Below are 15,288 nucleotides of genomic sequence, written 5' to 3' on the forward strand. Positions count from 1 at the left end.
TGCCGGGAGGTGCGATGCTTGGGCTGAGGTGACCCAGGGCCTGAGGGCTCCCCGGGAGAGCGGCACCAGTGGGGGTGATGCAGCTGCAGGTGCCCAGATCTGCCTTCCAATCCCATGGCCAGAGCCCCACTGTTTGTGCCTGTCTGCTCCCACACAGCACTCTGGCTGCTGATGGCTGTTTCCCAGGTAAGCCTCCTGCCTTTTTTGGGAATTCACCCTCTCCCCACACTGTCCTGGCAACCAGCATCCCTTCCAGCTCCCTCCTCCTTGTCACCTCCAACCCTCTCCGCTCCCGGTGGGCTGGGTGGGGAAGAGGGAGGAAGGGATGGGAGGCAGCAGGGTTAGTTTTGGCCGAGGCAGCGCCTCTCCCCACCCAGCCCACCTGAGTTTCCAGCCAGTGCCGCTGCTGCTGGTGCCTTCCTCCCGGCCCCAGGGCGGCCGGCTCAGCACATGGAGCAGCTGTTGGTCTTGTTCATGGGCGGCCTGAGCGCCTGCTCCTTGGGCAGGGTCTCCCTCCTCTTGCAGAGCGCAGGGCTGAGCCGGCTGGGCAGGTTGGCTTGCTGCAGCAGCTCCCTGAACACCTCCAGGACGTTCTCGTTGTCCTTGGCCGACGTCTCCACGAAGCGGCTGTTCCAGTCCAGCTCCACCAGCGACAGGGCGTCCTCCACCGGCACCTGCCGCTCGCCGCCGCTCTCCGCCTTGTTGCCGACCACCACGATGGGGGGGAACTTGTCCTCCTTCACCTCCAGGATCTCTTCCCGCAGGCTCTTCACGCTCTCGAAGGACTCGGCGTCATCCACGGCGTAGACCAGGGCGAAGGCGTCGCTGTTCTGGATCGAGAGCTTCCTCATGGCCGGGAAGGAGTAGCTGCCGCTGGTGTCCAGGATTTCCACCTTGACCGTGGCCCCGCACACCTCGTACTCCTTGCTGTGCAGCTCCTCCACCGTGCGCCGGTGCTTGGGCTCGAAGGTGTCCATCAGGAAGCGGCGGATGAGGGATGTCTTGCCCACGCCGGCAGCTCCCAAGAAGACCAACCGGACGTGGTTCTTCTCCTTCACCCCCAGGGACATGGCTGGCGCAGAGGGGACAGGATGCTCCGCAGCTGGTGCTCACCCCACAGGTGCCCCTGAGTGGCTGCAACCCCGGTGTCCCTCCGTCTGTCCCTCCGTCTGTCCGTCCTCCCCTGCAGCGACTCAGTGCAGCCAGAGGATCTCGGTGTCACCGCTCCGCAAACTTCTCCCCGGCTGTTTCGCCGCGCACTCTACAATCCACAAGTCCGGCTCATTTTTTTTTATCCTGGTTCCTCTGCCATGTGGCACCAAGCTGTCCAATCTCCAGTGGGTTGTGGGTGCTGGAGGAGGGAGGGCAGGGAGGGAGGAGAGTGGGGTGCTCCGGGCCAATCCGCGGAGTTCAGCCCTGGAAAGCCACTCCAGCCCTGGAGCTCAGCGCGCTGCACTGCACCGCCGCCGCTGCCGGGAGCACCGGGAGCCGCAGCACCGCAGCCGGCCAGCACTGCTGTCCTGCCTGGAGATTAACGGGTGCTCCTTGGCATTCCTGGGCTTGCTGGCAGCAGCAACAATCAGTGGCAATCCCTACCCATTGGGTGGCTCAAGGCCAGGCATGTCAGAGGCTGGACAGCGGCACCCACAGCATTTCTTGTGCTTACCTGGGGCTGGGGACTCGTTTGCAGACAGCGCTGCTGCAAACGTGCCCAAGCCTTCAGTGAAGCAATGAAATATTTGACTTGAGGGGGAAAAATAAGCTCTCCCGTCCGTCATAACCTCCACACTCAGCTGTCAGTTATCCCCTGATTTTTATGAAATATTTAACCAGAGGGGACAATAAAATCTCCCTGAAAACGATGCACCGCGGTCTCCAGGAGCGGATGCCGGCAGATGTGGGGAGGAATGCTGGCCCTGACTCAGCAGTGGGGTTGCTTTAGAGGTGCAGGCTGCCCTACCTGGGTGTGTTTCCTCAGCAGCCACCTTCCATTCCGTGCTTGAGTTGTTTCAGAAGCTGATTTATGCAAAGTGCAAATACAAAGGGAGCTCGCTCAAAAGTTAAAATAAGTTCTTATCATAAATTTGGGCGTGTGTGGTTTCTTGTAGCTTTAATGCAGCTGGTCTCCTTTCCATATCCAAGTCCCAGTTCCAGCATTTAGTTCTGGCTGAAGGTATTGATTGTGATTTATTGATCTGGCTGAAATTTGTTGATTTCTTTTTTCACAAGAATTATTCCTCCCTCTTAATCCCCAAATTATTGTTACATTTCAGCCATGTTTAGCTTTCCTTAGCTGGTCTTACTATTAGGAGAGCCAAGATTTTATCAAGGTGAGCAGAGTCCTGCCCTGGTCTCAGCCTGCCCTCGGAGAAGGAAAAGGTTGGTCCCTAACAGGACTGGCAAAGGATTGGTCTGCAGTACCCCGTGGTGTCATCTGGTGATGCACCTTGGCTTGCCAACATGAAGCTCTTTCTGGTAAGGTTTCCTGAGCCATGGGGAGAGCCCAAAGGTGATGCCGAGGGCTGAGCCATGGGAAGGAGCTGAGGATGCCGAAGATGTGATGGCACAGCTGTAGGACCTCAACAGGCTGAAAACCAGGAGAAGGAGTGGATGAGCAGAGGTGTTGGGTATAAGCGCATGAACGAAGGAGTGATCACACTTTGTTGCCTGGTTGTGCCATTGGCATCAGTGGAAATGACCCAAACGTGCTGCGGAAGCAGGGCAGGACAAGTAATCGTACCCCAGGTTTTGGAAGCTGTTTAAAGCCAAAACCCTTTTTGTTTTTTTAAATAGAAAAGAATTTGGTCAATGCTTCTTTGTGCTTAGATAGACGTAGTGACAGGGGTTTTCAAGGGAGGAGATGAAAGGGTTTTCCTGTGGTTCCTCCCAGCTGCTATAGCAAAACTCCACATGCTCTCAGGATGTGCTGGGGGACTTTGTGATGCCCTTGCTGCTGCTCCTTTTCCCAGCATTTCATTCCAAAGGGCCTCAAAACATGGATCTGTTCAACCTCACAACACCCAGCGTCTCTCTCACAGGTGCAGAAATGATGCTGAGGGTGGAGGAGGACCCCATGGCAGGAGGGATTTGGGCACCCCAGGCTCCAAACACCCCATCCTGGCTCTAACCCTCCACCAGCACCCCACATTGAAGGAGCCATGAGCTGATGGACATGCAGGCAAATGCCAAGCAGCAATGCCATCCATGGAGGGTTTCCCAAACTCCAGACTCTGGCTGGGAAGGTGACCCTGGTGCTGTGGGAGCCAAGACTGGGTCATGTCACGAGCACTGTCCTTGGTCTGGGTCATTTCTGCAAAGAGTGGAAGTGTCCTGTGTGGTGTGGGCAGGACAAAGGGCCAGCCCAGGCTGTGTGAGACAAAGAGATGTGGCACTGCAGTCACACACAGTCACACAGAGCCAGTCTCTGCATCCCCAATGATTTTTCACATCACTTGTCTCCCTCAGTTCTCACATCTGTGCTGCTATGGTTACCGAGAGCCTGAAAGGTTTTAAATCTCCCTCAGAGCAGCGGAGGATTTCAGGATAATCTTGTTAGGAGATGAGCAATGAATATTTCCAAAGGCCTTTTGCATGGATAGCTCGTTCCCCATGAGCTTATGGCCCCTGACAGCAGAGAAAGCAAAGGGGGGGGGGGACTGTGTGCAGGGAAGGGAAGAGACAGGGAAGGATGAACGCAGCAACTTGTTTTCCACTGCAGCCCTTTGTGCCCAGAGTGATGTCCCTAAATGCTGTATTTTTCAAGGCTGACCAGCTTGCGTCAGGTATTATAAAAAAAATAATTATTTCAGTCTGTGTTTCCCCCAGGGAAAGACTCACAGAGCCTTTATGGGCGCTTGGAGATGGGGACAGCCGTGGATGAGTCCTACAGAAGAACTCTGCATCCTGTGAGATGAGCAGAGGGACACATTGGGATGGCCAGTGGAGCTGGGGTGGCTCGTGGCTTTTGCAGTGCTGCAGGAGGGAGCAGGATCCCTGTGGGATTTCGTAATCCAGGTGCACTGTTGGATCCTGCTACTGAGGGCACGCGCTGCACCCGTGGGGACTGGAGCATATCGGAGGCAAAGCCTCTGCCAGCTCTGTGCCCGTGGGAGAGGGGACCATGACGCCCCAGGGAGGGAGGGAATGAAGGAGGGAGGGAGGCAGCAGGGAGGGAAAAGAGCCCTGAGCAGGGCAGGGAGGGGGGCAGGCAGTGGGAGAACGGATGAGAGGAATCAGCAGTGATGGGCAGGAGCTGGGATGGAGCACAGGTGAGCCAGGGGTGGGTTTGGGGCAGGTGGAGTCACAGCCTGTGAACATCCAGCATTCCCAGGCGTCTCTGGAGCAAAGGGTCCGTCAGGACATGAAGTGCTCATCCTTCCCCAAAGCCAACCCTCTGCAGGGCCAACAGCCACGGAGCACTGGGACACCCTGGGGGAAGGTGAGAGATGGTCCTCAGGGTCCCAGTCAGTGTCAAGGCTTAGGCACAGCCGAAAGCCAAGCTTGGAATGCCAGCCAGTCCCTGCCTGAGCAAAGCCCCGGCAGGTTGGGCAGCCCTTGGCCGGCAGGAGAGGGCAGTTTGGGTCAGAACGATGGAAAATGGCATGTGGGCTGCTGCTTCCCACCGTGTGCTGGCAGGGGAGAACTGGGGGGAAGCTGCAGATGAAGGGACCAGGGAGGCACAGGGACGAGGGCAGAGGAGGGGGCTGGACCCCTGCTCCTGGACAAAGCCAACAGCACTTAATACAGGAGAAACCCTGGGCTCTGCTCCCCTCACACTGCTGATTGCAAGCTGGAATGTGGGACACTGTGGAGCCTCTTCTGTCCCTGAACCAGCCCACAGAGCTCCTCTGATGGAGGGGTGTGAGTGGAGTTCTGCCAAAAAAGGCCCCAGTGTCCTGACAAGGTTTGCAGCATCTTTAGAAAACATACATTTGTATTTCACTCTCAAGCTTATGTTTGGTGTCTGACAGTGACTGTGTGAGGGGGAAGCCAAAAAAGCACAACAGACCCTTTCCACTGCCCGAGTGCTGCCCAGCTCCACTGCCAGGCATGGCTCTGCTGCAAGACACTTTGCACACTGCAGGAACAGCCTGTGCTGTGTCTGGACGTGGTTTTGGGGAGCTCACATCTCAGTGCTCGGCTGTCATGGTTCAGAGGGAGCGGTGGCTCCAACGTTCCCAGGCACAGTGCAGGAGCAGCTGGCGCTGGGCACTGCTCCAGCCCTGGACACGATGCCCCAGATCAGCACCACGGGTCACACACGGGGTAAATGGGAGCCTTGGGCCTTGCCCATTGCTCACAGGCAGTGAAGCATCATTATAAATGTGGTGGTGAGCAGTTTGCAGCAGGGTGACACATTCCCATGACTCTGGGCCAGCTTCTGGAAGCTGTTGGAGCTGATACAGCGCTGACTCCTGCGATGGGGTGCCCGCTGCCCCAGCACCCTGTGCCTTTGCACCCCATAGCAGGACACAGTGGCAGTGAGGGCAGCCTGTGCCTGCAGGATGCTCCCACCCCACACCACCTGCTTGTGCCCCTGCCTCCTGTTTCTGCCCATGGATAAATTCATGGTGGATGTGAGAGCGGCTGCATTTCCAACAGGGTTTTCTGGTGTTCCAGCTGAGGTTGGTGAGAAGGAAGTGGGCAGTAATGAGGAACCCCAGTGACATCATCGGCACTGCCTGGTGTGTCCCCAGCTGCTGCCCATCACCACAGGCAGTGGGGAGTGTGACTCATTGCTTCTCCCACACGGAATGAGCCCTGGGTGGGAGACCAGTCGAAAGCAGGAGAGGGGAAGAGAGTGCTGGCAGTGAGCTGCCTGTCTACTCCCACTGCCTGTACCAGGGTCAGGGAGGTAGGTCCTCACCCCGGTGTGGGGACACCCAGCTGCACCAGAGAGGGTTAAACCTGCCTCTCTCGGAGATTAAATCCAAATGGCCTTTGATTTAGCGACAGGTGAGAGGAGAAACCTGAACCGCTGTGGCTTCCGCCCCCACTGTAAAGGGGAGCTGCAGCCCTCCCGGATGCATAGATGGATCAGCCATACGTGGTGCTTTGTGCCTGTCTGGAACAGCCTGTCACCATATGGATCCTGTTCCTGGAGCTGGTGGGGCCACCATGGGGAACGTGCCACTCCAAGGGGGCTCAGCCCTGTTTTGGGGCCATATGGAGGTGACAGGCCCTGGAGAGGGTCACACCCACCCTGGCTCCTGCCCTGCTGCCTGGTGACCCCCAGTGCCAGATGGGGGTAGAGGCAGGAGTTGGTGAGGGCTGGGTGTCAGTGGGGAGAGAGGAGGAGAGTGGTGCTGGATTTGGGATCCTCCAGTGCCAGCGAAGGAGGTATGGGAGAAGATCCCTGCTGGCATCACTGATCACTTCAGGGGAACCGAGGGCATCCTCATGGCATATCCTGCTGATCCAAGTCACAGCCAGGCTCATGGAAACCAGTGTCACCTGTGCTGCCATCAGCAAGGAAGCTCAGCCCTGGGGTCACGGCTGTGGCACCCAGTTTAGGCACGGGGGCACTGGAAGCCAACTCTGGCACAGGCACTCCCCACCTCGTCCCTGCTCCACACAACTGACCTCTTCCAGGTCCAAGAGTTCATCTGAGGTCTCAAAACCCACCTTGGCCCCCATCCCATTTCCAGCCCCTGTTCCCCCCTGGCCGAGGGGGCCGAGGGACCCGTGCCGGTGCTGCGGGGGGTGGGCAGGGAGCCACGGACAGCCTGTACCAGACACCCTCGGGTAACAGAACCCAGCCTGCCCGTAAACAAATGTCTTGCTGGGGACTAAAGGGATTTAGTGCAGCTGTTCTCAGGCTCAGAGGAGTTTCTGTAATATCTCTTATCTTGCCCTGGCCGGGATTATTGGCTGGAGCAAAGAGCTGGTGTCTCTTTGGGCCACCGACACGGCGTTTCCTTGGGTGACACGGGGTGACACGGCAGAGCTCTCAGGTCATCAGGAGATGAAATGTGTGATGCCGAGGTCTCAGATGTGTGTCCCACAGCCCTGAGGTGCAATGGGGGAGCAGGGCTCCGGCCCAGCCCCTCTGCAGCAGGCTGCAGTGGTCCTGGTGGTACAAAGTGTAGTAGCATTAACCAGGGCAGGACTGCAGGGGTGCACCTGGCAGTGCATCTCTGCATGAGTGATACATGTCCTAGCAGGCACAGGCAAGGGATTTCCAGGAGAAAAATGGCAAATTAGGTAAGAACACCCCTGAAGTACAGCATAGGGTCCTGCCCAAGAAATTTAAATGTGAATAGCTACTCTAAATTCAGAGAGAGCCTGGCACCCTCGAGGGATGCCTGAAGGGGTTTGTGGGGCTGGGAGTGGTATGTGGCTTCTCATGACAGTGTCAGAAGGAGATGGGATCTTCAGTGGATCCACAGTGTTAGCACAAGGTCTGGTGCAGCAGGGTCTGGTGCTGGCAGGAGATGCCCAAGACCCCAGACTGGGGACATAGGACCACAGAAGGGGGTCTTCACCCACCCAGCCTGGGCTCAGCCATGGCTCCTCTCTCCCAGGCTGTCACTGAGGCTGCCAGGGGACACTGCAGCCATCATCACATCTCTGCTCCCAGCAGCCAGGCTGAGCTCCTGCCCAGAGCAGAGCTGGCAGCCAAGGCTCCCCTGCCCCGTGTCCTGCTGGGAGCAGTGCTCCGTGCCATGCTCAGTGCAAAGGCAGGCAGACGTGACGCTCTTGCCCTGAAAACCAACTGGGGTGGTTTTTTTTTTCTTTCCAGAGTGCATGAAAATGTCATATTGTAAACATCCCCCAGTGCTCTGCCTGCCTGGGGCCACCTGTCACTGCCCATGAGGAGCCCTTCCCTGCTTACTGCATGGCCTTGACTCCTTGGGCTTTCATGCCACGGTCCCCTACCCTTTCCCCAGTGACTCCTTATCCTTAAATAACCAAATTAACCTTCACATCTTGGGGCAGAAGTGACCTCAGCGTTGTCCTGGATCTGAGCTGATTATTGCTGTCCACATGTCCATGGTCAAAATGCTCCTTCCTTTTCAGGGCAGGAGCAAAGGACGGATCTAGCCAAAAGCAAGGTCAAAAAAAATGAGCTTTTCATTCATTTTACAAGGGAGACTGATGTTCCCTCTGAATGTGCCAGGTCCCACAGAGTGGGCTGCATGTCCCCTGCCCTGGGGGACAGGTGACCCGGGCTGGCAGCTCCTTGGCTGCAGCTTTCAGCTGTGGAGTCTCAGCATTTTGGTCTGGCTTGCCCCAAAAACCTCTCCCCCTGCCCGTCCTGGTTTCAGAGGAGGAAACCTCTTCCTGCTCCCCAAGCACCGTCCCCATGCCCCATCACCCCCTCTCCCAAGGCACTGTCACCATAAGAGCTCCTGACAGCACAGCTCGGGCAGCCGCTGTCTCGGCTCCGCAGACTCTGCCGGGGGCTCCGGCGCAGCCGACGCCTGTCAGGGCATCTCCTGCTCCTGACATATTTCCTGTCGGGGACTATCAGCAGCAGCCAGCCCTGGCCATGCCCAGGGGCACCATCCTGCTGAGCCCGTGTGCCCAGCTCTGTGCTGTCTCCCGGCTTCTGGCCTTTGAGCTCTCTTGGTGTCCCCAGCACAGCCCTTCAGCTCTCCTGGTTTCCCCAAATTTTTGCTTGGAAGGAATGAAAGTGGTGTTGGTGAGTCATGAAGAGGCACCTTTCCTGGCTGCCTGTGGTTGGAGCCTCCTGCCATGGGGCCCTCCCTGCCCTGAAGGATGAGCAGTGCCATGTCTCTGGTTTGCAGAACACTCAAGGCACCTGTAAACCATCTGCAAACAAGGAAAGTCCCCTCTCATGGTGGGTAACCAGGCAAGAGCATCCTTCTGTGAGCAGGGACACTGGGGACTATCCCCAGCAGGACAGGTTGCCAACTGAGCCAGGAGGAGGGATCATGGAATCATGGAATCATAGAATGGTTTGGGCTGGAAGAGATCATCTTGTTCCAACCCCCTGCCATGGGCAGGGATGCCACCCACTGACCAGGTTGTGGTGAGGTGATGCTCTGGGACTAAAAGATGAAGAACCCAAAATCACATTTGTCAGAGGGGAGTGGAGGGCAGGGGACATTGCAGACCTGGGGACCTGGTGGGTGAATGGGGGGCTCAGGGCTCCCCTCCCTGCAGGGTTCTGAGCTGTGGTGTCTCCTGGCATCGGAGCTGTTCCCAAGTGCCTGAGCAGTGCTCTGTGGCTCTTCCATGGCTCTGAAGATGGGGAATGATGTGCACTTCCATCAGCCTCCTCTGGCATTAGTGTGAAGCAGAGAGGAGCTGGCAGTGATAAGATACCCCACGTAGCTGCTTTATGCTCAAATTCGGGTCTCATTTCTGTCAAGGCCAGTGTGGCTCCAGCGGCATCAGGAGGGGAGGGGAGTTTGATCTGACACCAGGACCTGAGCACCTCTTCACATCTCCCAAACAGGGCTGTGCTCACCCTGTGGGTCAGCCAGGCCCTCCCACTGCCTCCATTTTCCTTGTGCAGTGACCTGTGTGGGTGCTCATGTGCTTCCCTCCTCTCCTTTCCAGCAGCGCTCCAAACAATCGTCTGTATTTACCCGGAGCTGATGGATGTGGCTCCTTGTGCTGATCCTGGCCAAGTTCCTTCTGGTCTCACAGCAGGGATGTGGGAAGGGAAATGTCCCAGCCTTCAGCCCACACTTCCAGCTCTTTGCCTCCATCCCTCTGGCCAGGGGCTGGTAAACCCTCTGCAGGAGCTGCTGCAAAGGGGACAGAGGTGAGATTTGTTTTTATGAGATAAACTGAGGCAAGGAGGGCAAAGCACCGCTGCGTTCCTGGCTCACAGAGCAGCTTCTCTGAAGGTGGAAATAGAAGTGCAAAGCTGCAAATGGCCCCAGCTGTCCCCTGGACTGCAGCAGATGTCCCCAGGGGCTGCCAGCTGCGGTTGGACCCCATTGCTCCCCAACATTCCCCCTGCCCCCCACTGACACTCCCCACAGCCTCCCAGCATCCCCACTGCCTCAGCCTGCTGGGGACACCAGGGGTGGGCTGCTGGAGCAGCACTGCACTGGTCCCCTGGTCTGATCCCCACTCAGCACTGGCACCACTGGGAAACCTGCTCCGGCTCAGAGAGGATCAGAGAGGCGAATGGCAGGAGTAACCTCTGAGTAACCTGGTCCCTCCGAGCAACCCACTCTAGTGGAAGCTTCCTTGCCCATGGCAGGGGGTTGCAGCAAGGTGAGGTTTAAGCTCCCTTCCAGCTCAAACCATCCTGTGATTCTCTGAAGAGGGGCTGTGGCAGGGGCTGTCGGTTTCTGCGGGCAGGCTCACACTGGCGAAGGATTTTCCTGGTATGGATGGGGAGAAGGACCCTCCTGAGTGCACTAACAACAGGCAGAACCCCCCCCCCCGCCCGGTTTCCTTTCCCAAAGCTGACTCTGCCATTCCAGCCTGCCCATCGCACAGACAGCAGCAACCCAGTTCCCTCCAGTGCCGCCCCATTTCCCAGGGCGGTGTGCTGTGACTCACCGGAGCCCGGGGGGCGGGCAGGCACCATCCCGGCTCTGACACGGAGCTGTGACAGCCCCAGCCTTGCTTTTGGATTCGGGAGCACCTCCCAGTGACCGAGTGACAGCTCACAACGTGTCCCCACCACCACGGCCACCTCCACGGCCACCCCTGGCCCCTGCAGAGTGGTCACTCTGAGTGACTGGCTCAGCCCAGCCCAGCTCACACTTGTTTGTCAGAGAAGAGCCATCCAGACCGAGCCCTTCCTTCAAGGGTGCTGCTGCTTGTCACTCTGTCACATCCATGAAGCGCCAAGGCAGCGCTATGAAGCATAAATGACACGTTCTGGCAGCTGACATCTCCAGGAAGGGTTTAGCATGAAGACAAACTCACCCTACGGTGAGCTAATGCTCCCGAGCTGCCATCCTGCAGTGCCCAGGAAGCTCCTGATGCCCAAACAGGAGCAAACAAAGGCGGGGGTTTGTCCTGGATCCATATGACGAGCGCCAGCGGTGCGGGGTGACCTGACAGAGCCAGATGTGTTTGGCAATCCTCTGGCTCATAAATTGGATTTGCTGCCACCGTGTCACGCTCCAGATGGCACAGTATGTGTGCCCTGGTACTGGGGAGGGGCACAGATGCGTGGTGAGCCGCGGACAAGGGCTGGCATCTGCCCCTGCCTTCAGGTGGACTCGGATAAAAGGGTCTTTCAGGGCTGTGCTCACCTGTGAATGGGGGGGGGGGGGTTTGCACACATGTGGGTGTGTTTGTGCACAGTGTTAGCACATACGTGGGTGTGTTGGTGCACATTGTTGGCAAAATAAAGCACTGATTGCAAAGTGACGGTGCCAGGGCTGAGCAGAGGCAGGACAAGGCTCCCTGCTGAGGGTGGGATGCAGGGATTTATTCCTGCAAGCTTCCAGCCACATCTCGCTGCTGCCTGCACCATCCTGGCTTGTTTTAAGTCCCCATTTCCCCCTCCCATATATGTATTTCTGTATGTGGGGCAGATATAGGCACTTTGTAAACTCACATTCTCCCCTCCCAGCACAGGGAGGGCAGTGTGGGATGCAGAGTTGGAGAGGGGTGCTCTGCCCAGGGAGGGATGCTGCTCTGAGGCTCACAGGGCTACCTGAGCCCCTGGGACCCTGCACTTTAAAGGCATTAAGAAACCCTGCAGAGGGGGGCTGCAGGAAAAGCACTCTCATTGTCAGGGGGGTTAAACTTGCCCCACGAGCACCCCTGCTGCAGCCTGGCACTGGTTCAGCTCTGGTGTCCCTCTGCTCTCAGCTGCAGGGCTGAAAACACTTTCTTTTGGCAGCACTTTCTATGGAGCTGCAAACCACAGACAGCTGAAATTTATGACTTTGCCCTCCCTGAACCAGGACCCTGAAACTTGTGGGATGAAGGCAGCAGCTCTGCTCCTTGCTCTGCCTTCACTGGCCGGGTCTGAGCTCTCCAGGTCCCTGCCAGAGGCTGTCCCCCAGCCTCTCCCAGTGAGCACTGATCCAGCAGCATCTCTGGCTTGCTGTGGGGGCTCTCAGGGGCTGCCAGCACTGCAGAGGCCATCAGCTTGTGACGTCTGTGGCCTGACTCAGAGCCCCGAGGCCCTGCCTGCTCCATCCCCAGGGTCTTCACATTCTCCTGGGGGAGGCTGGTTTTGTGTGTGCCAGACGTCACTCCAGGTCCCCACAGCCTTTCTCTTCATCCCCAGTGGGCTCCTTGGACTGGTTTCTTAGACAGGGGGTTCATCCCTGGGGGTGGGTTGGTGCTGCTGTTTGGGCTGGGCTGGAGGAGCAGATGCTGGTGTCTCCTGGCTGTTCTCCACCGAGAGCCCTGGGGCAGCTGCAGGCACCACCAGCTCCCCAACATGACACAGAGATACAGCAGTTTTCCAAAAACCTAGTGCTGTGTGTTATCCACTGACTTGATTCATGCCCCCTCTCCCAGCCCCTCGCTAATTAACACTCATCCTCCTCATCCTCCTTCTCCAGCAGCTCCACACCAGGGTCTGTGCCAGGCTCTGTGCAAGTCCCAGCAGCTGGTCCCCATCCCACATCAGCCCCTGGCCCCCAGGGCAGAGCCCTGCTCCTCCAGGAGTGATCCAGCACCGTTCCCAGGGATGTTATTTCAGATCCACAGCTCTAACTCGCCCAGAGGTGCCTCTCTACCCCCAGCCAGGGCACCTCAGAGGGCAAAGCAAAGCAAACATGGAACAGCATCACAGCCCTTGAGCCTGAATACATTTATTCTTCTGTTTCAGGAGGCAAAGACCCAGCACTGCTGGTGTCACATCCTCTGGGATCCAGTGGGATGCTCTGGGATCCTCCTCCATGGCTGCCAGCAGCAGCGTGTCCCATATGGGGTTGGGCTGTGGTTCAGTGGGGTTTTGGATATTTGTTTGCACAGGTTCATGTCACTGCTCCATGTCCCCCAGGGGAAGGACCTGGAGATGTGACTGCTGAGTGTCCCACTGTGGGAGATCCTGCAGGACAATCAGCAGGGTGCCAGGAGGGGTGACTGGGCCAGTCTGGTGTATCTGCCTTCACACCAGTGCTCCACTGGTCCCAGTCTGGGATGGGTCTGTGTGGTGCCCTCTGCTCTCACTGGGTGCCAGCCATGGGGCCACCACTTGGGCTGTGTCTGGGGGTTGGAGCTCCAGCTCCAACATCCCACTGAGTCCTGGGCAGCAGCACCAGCCACCCCTTGCCAAGATCCTGCCCCATTCCAGGTGGGGAAAGCTGCTCCTTAGATCCAGAGAGCTCTCCTTGTCCCAGGGGATGGCCTTTGCCGTTTCTCCTTCTCAGTCCTTTGCAGTTCCTCCCAGCAGCATCCAGGGCCCAGGAGGGTCGGAGAGGCAGGTGGAGAGCAGGTTCCCTCCTCTCTGCAGCAGCAGAGCATCAAATATCTTCAAAGAGAATTGCTCAGGCAGCCTCAGCCCTCGGATACTGAGGGTCCTGCAGGGCCCTGGGTGCTGCAGCTCTGTTGGGGTGAGCAGAGCAGAGTTACTGGGTGGACTGCAAGGGCCCAGCGACCTTGCCCTGGGTGATGTCCCTGCCAGTGCTGGGCAGCTCCAGCCCTCCCTGGGGAGAGCTCACATCATGCTTTCCTGCTTCTTTTCCTGTTTAATTCTTGTGAAGGATGAACAAACAGCCGGGTCTGTGGCTGCCCAGGGCTGGCTCAGAGCATCAGTGTCATCATGCAAGTGTGTCCTGGCTGCTCTTGGGGGAGGGATGCAGACAAGGCTGCTGCAGAGGGGTTGATGGAATGGGCAGTGGAGAGACAGGCCCTTCCCTTGCTCAGGAAATAGTGTTTTTAGGGACAACTGTGTGAAGGAGGTTGCCCTGCAGAGGCCCCCAGCTGCAGTTGGCCCCTCTGTGGGGCCAGAGCTGCCTCGGGAGTTTCACCCCTGAAGTGCCCCATGCCCAGCAAGAAAAATCTTCTGTCTGCTTTGCTTGGCTCTGCTCTGGGTGTCGATGGGTGCTGGGGTCCTGCAGGACCACCCACCCCCAGCTGTGCCAGCCCCATATGGGGGGTGCTGAGCCCAGGGTGGGCACATGAGGTTGGGCTGCTGATGGTGGCCAGATGGCATCGCCACAGCCTGGTCTGGGAGCCTTGTCCTGGTGTGTCCCTGGGCAGCCCTCACCCCTGGGGAAGGAGTTTTGGGAGTGCAGGTGCAGCCTGGCAGGAGCTGCCCACACAGCCGGGGTGTGAACCAGCCTTGTGGTGCTCTGCTGGCACCAGCCGTGATGGGAGAAGGTTTCTGGGAGCTGTTACGAAATATCCATCACTGACTTATGAGGGATTTCGGGGAAATCCCCTGGAGCAGGAGCAATCCATGCAGGGGCTGTATTTGCAGCAGCCCATGTCCTGCACACCACGGCAGGTGGGCTCTGGGGTTCCAGTGGGGCTGGAGCTGTTTGGCCTCTCCAGGCTGGAGGGACTGGCAGAAGCTTTAAGGAGGGATGCACTGCCCATCACTCCCCAGGGCTGGAAAAACCCCTGCCAAGACCTGGCAGTGCCAGTGCCAGCCATGAGGAAAGGGGCAAGTCCTGCCCTCCCTGCTCTGGCACACACATTTTGGACCTGAGGGTCCTCCAGCCACTTAGCTGCTGTTTCAGCACCTCCAAGAAGAGGCGCCATGTTATAATGATATAAATAACTATGCAAAGGCAAAAATACGTGAGAAAAAGTCTGGTTTGCCATCCCTTCAAGGCTCTTTTTTTGGGAGAACTTGCATTTTCAGTTCCCATCTTTTTCAGCAGGCTGTTCCTCTCTCCACCTCCCTTTACCTGGTGGAATCCTGTGCATAGTTAAACTTCAGAGTTTGGATACAGCCCATTGCAGCTCGTGGGCTGATTCTTACCAGGGCCAAGAAATAAGCAGAATATTTTTTCACTTCTTCAGGGTTTCTCCCAGCAGCTCCTCAAGGGTCGTCTCCGGTGTTGATTAACTTTCTCAGGACTCCGGGGAGATGGTGACTGTTTAGGAAGATTCTCAGTAGTGGGAGAGCAATCCAAGAGACAGGATGATCCCTGGAGGACGGGCGGAGCATCCTCTTGGATGGGGCTCAGGGTGAGGGTCTGGAGGGACCCGGGGGTGACCCAGCCCGGCTGCCCCATGGGTCTGGGAGCTGGAGAGGCGGCTGCTCCCTTCTGGGGGTGGGACACACGGGGCTCCCCTGCCCTGTTAGCGGCTCCCAGTATGGACCAGTGCCGTGGAGCAGCAGAGCACGGGAGGGACGGGGCAGCCCCAGCCCCGCGCCGAGCCCCTGGCAGTGGGAGCAGTGGGAGCAGTGGGAGCAGTGGGAGCAGTGGGAGC

At 57.8% G+C, this 15,288-nt stretch overlaps 1 pseudogene across 1 annotated transcript; it reads right to left on the reverse strand.

Annotated features, from left to right (window-relative positions):
- Positions 1-418: 418 nt before the first annotated feature.
- On the reverse strand, positions 419-1,328 carry LOC113971635 (annotated as a pseudogene). Its single transcript, XR_003535611.1, has one exon. The product of XR_003535611.1 is annotated as a GTP-binding protein Rhes pseudogene (transcript).
- Between the last annotated feature and the right edge of the window lie 13,960 nt (positions 1,329-15,288).

The sequence above is a fragment of the Neopelma chrysocephalum genome, unplaced genomic scaffold (genome assembly GCF_003984885.1).
Source record: "Neopelma chrysocephalum unplaced genomic scaffold, ASM398488v2 Primary Assembly neopelma1_84, whole genome shotgun sequence".
NCBI lineage: Eukaryota > Metazoa > Chordata > Aves > Passeriformes > Pipridae > Neopelma > Neopelma chrysocephalum.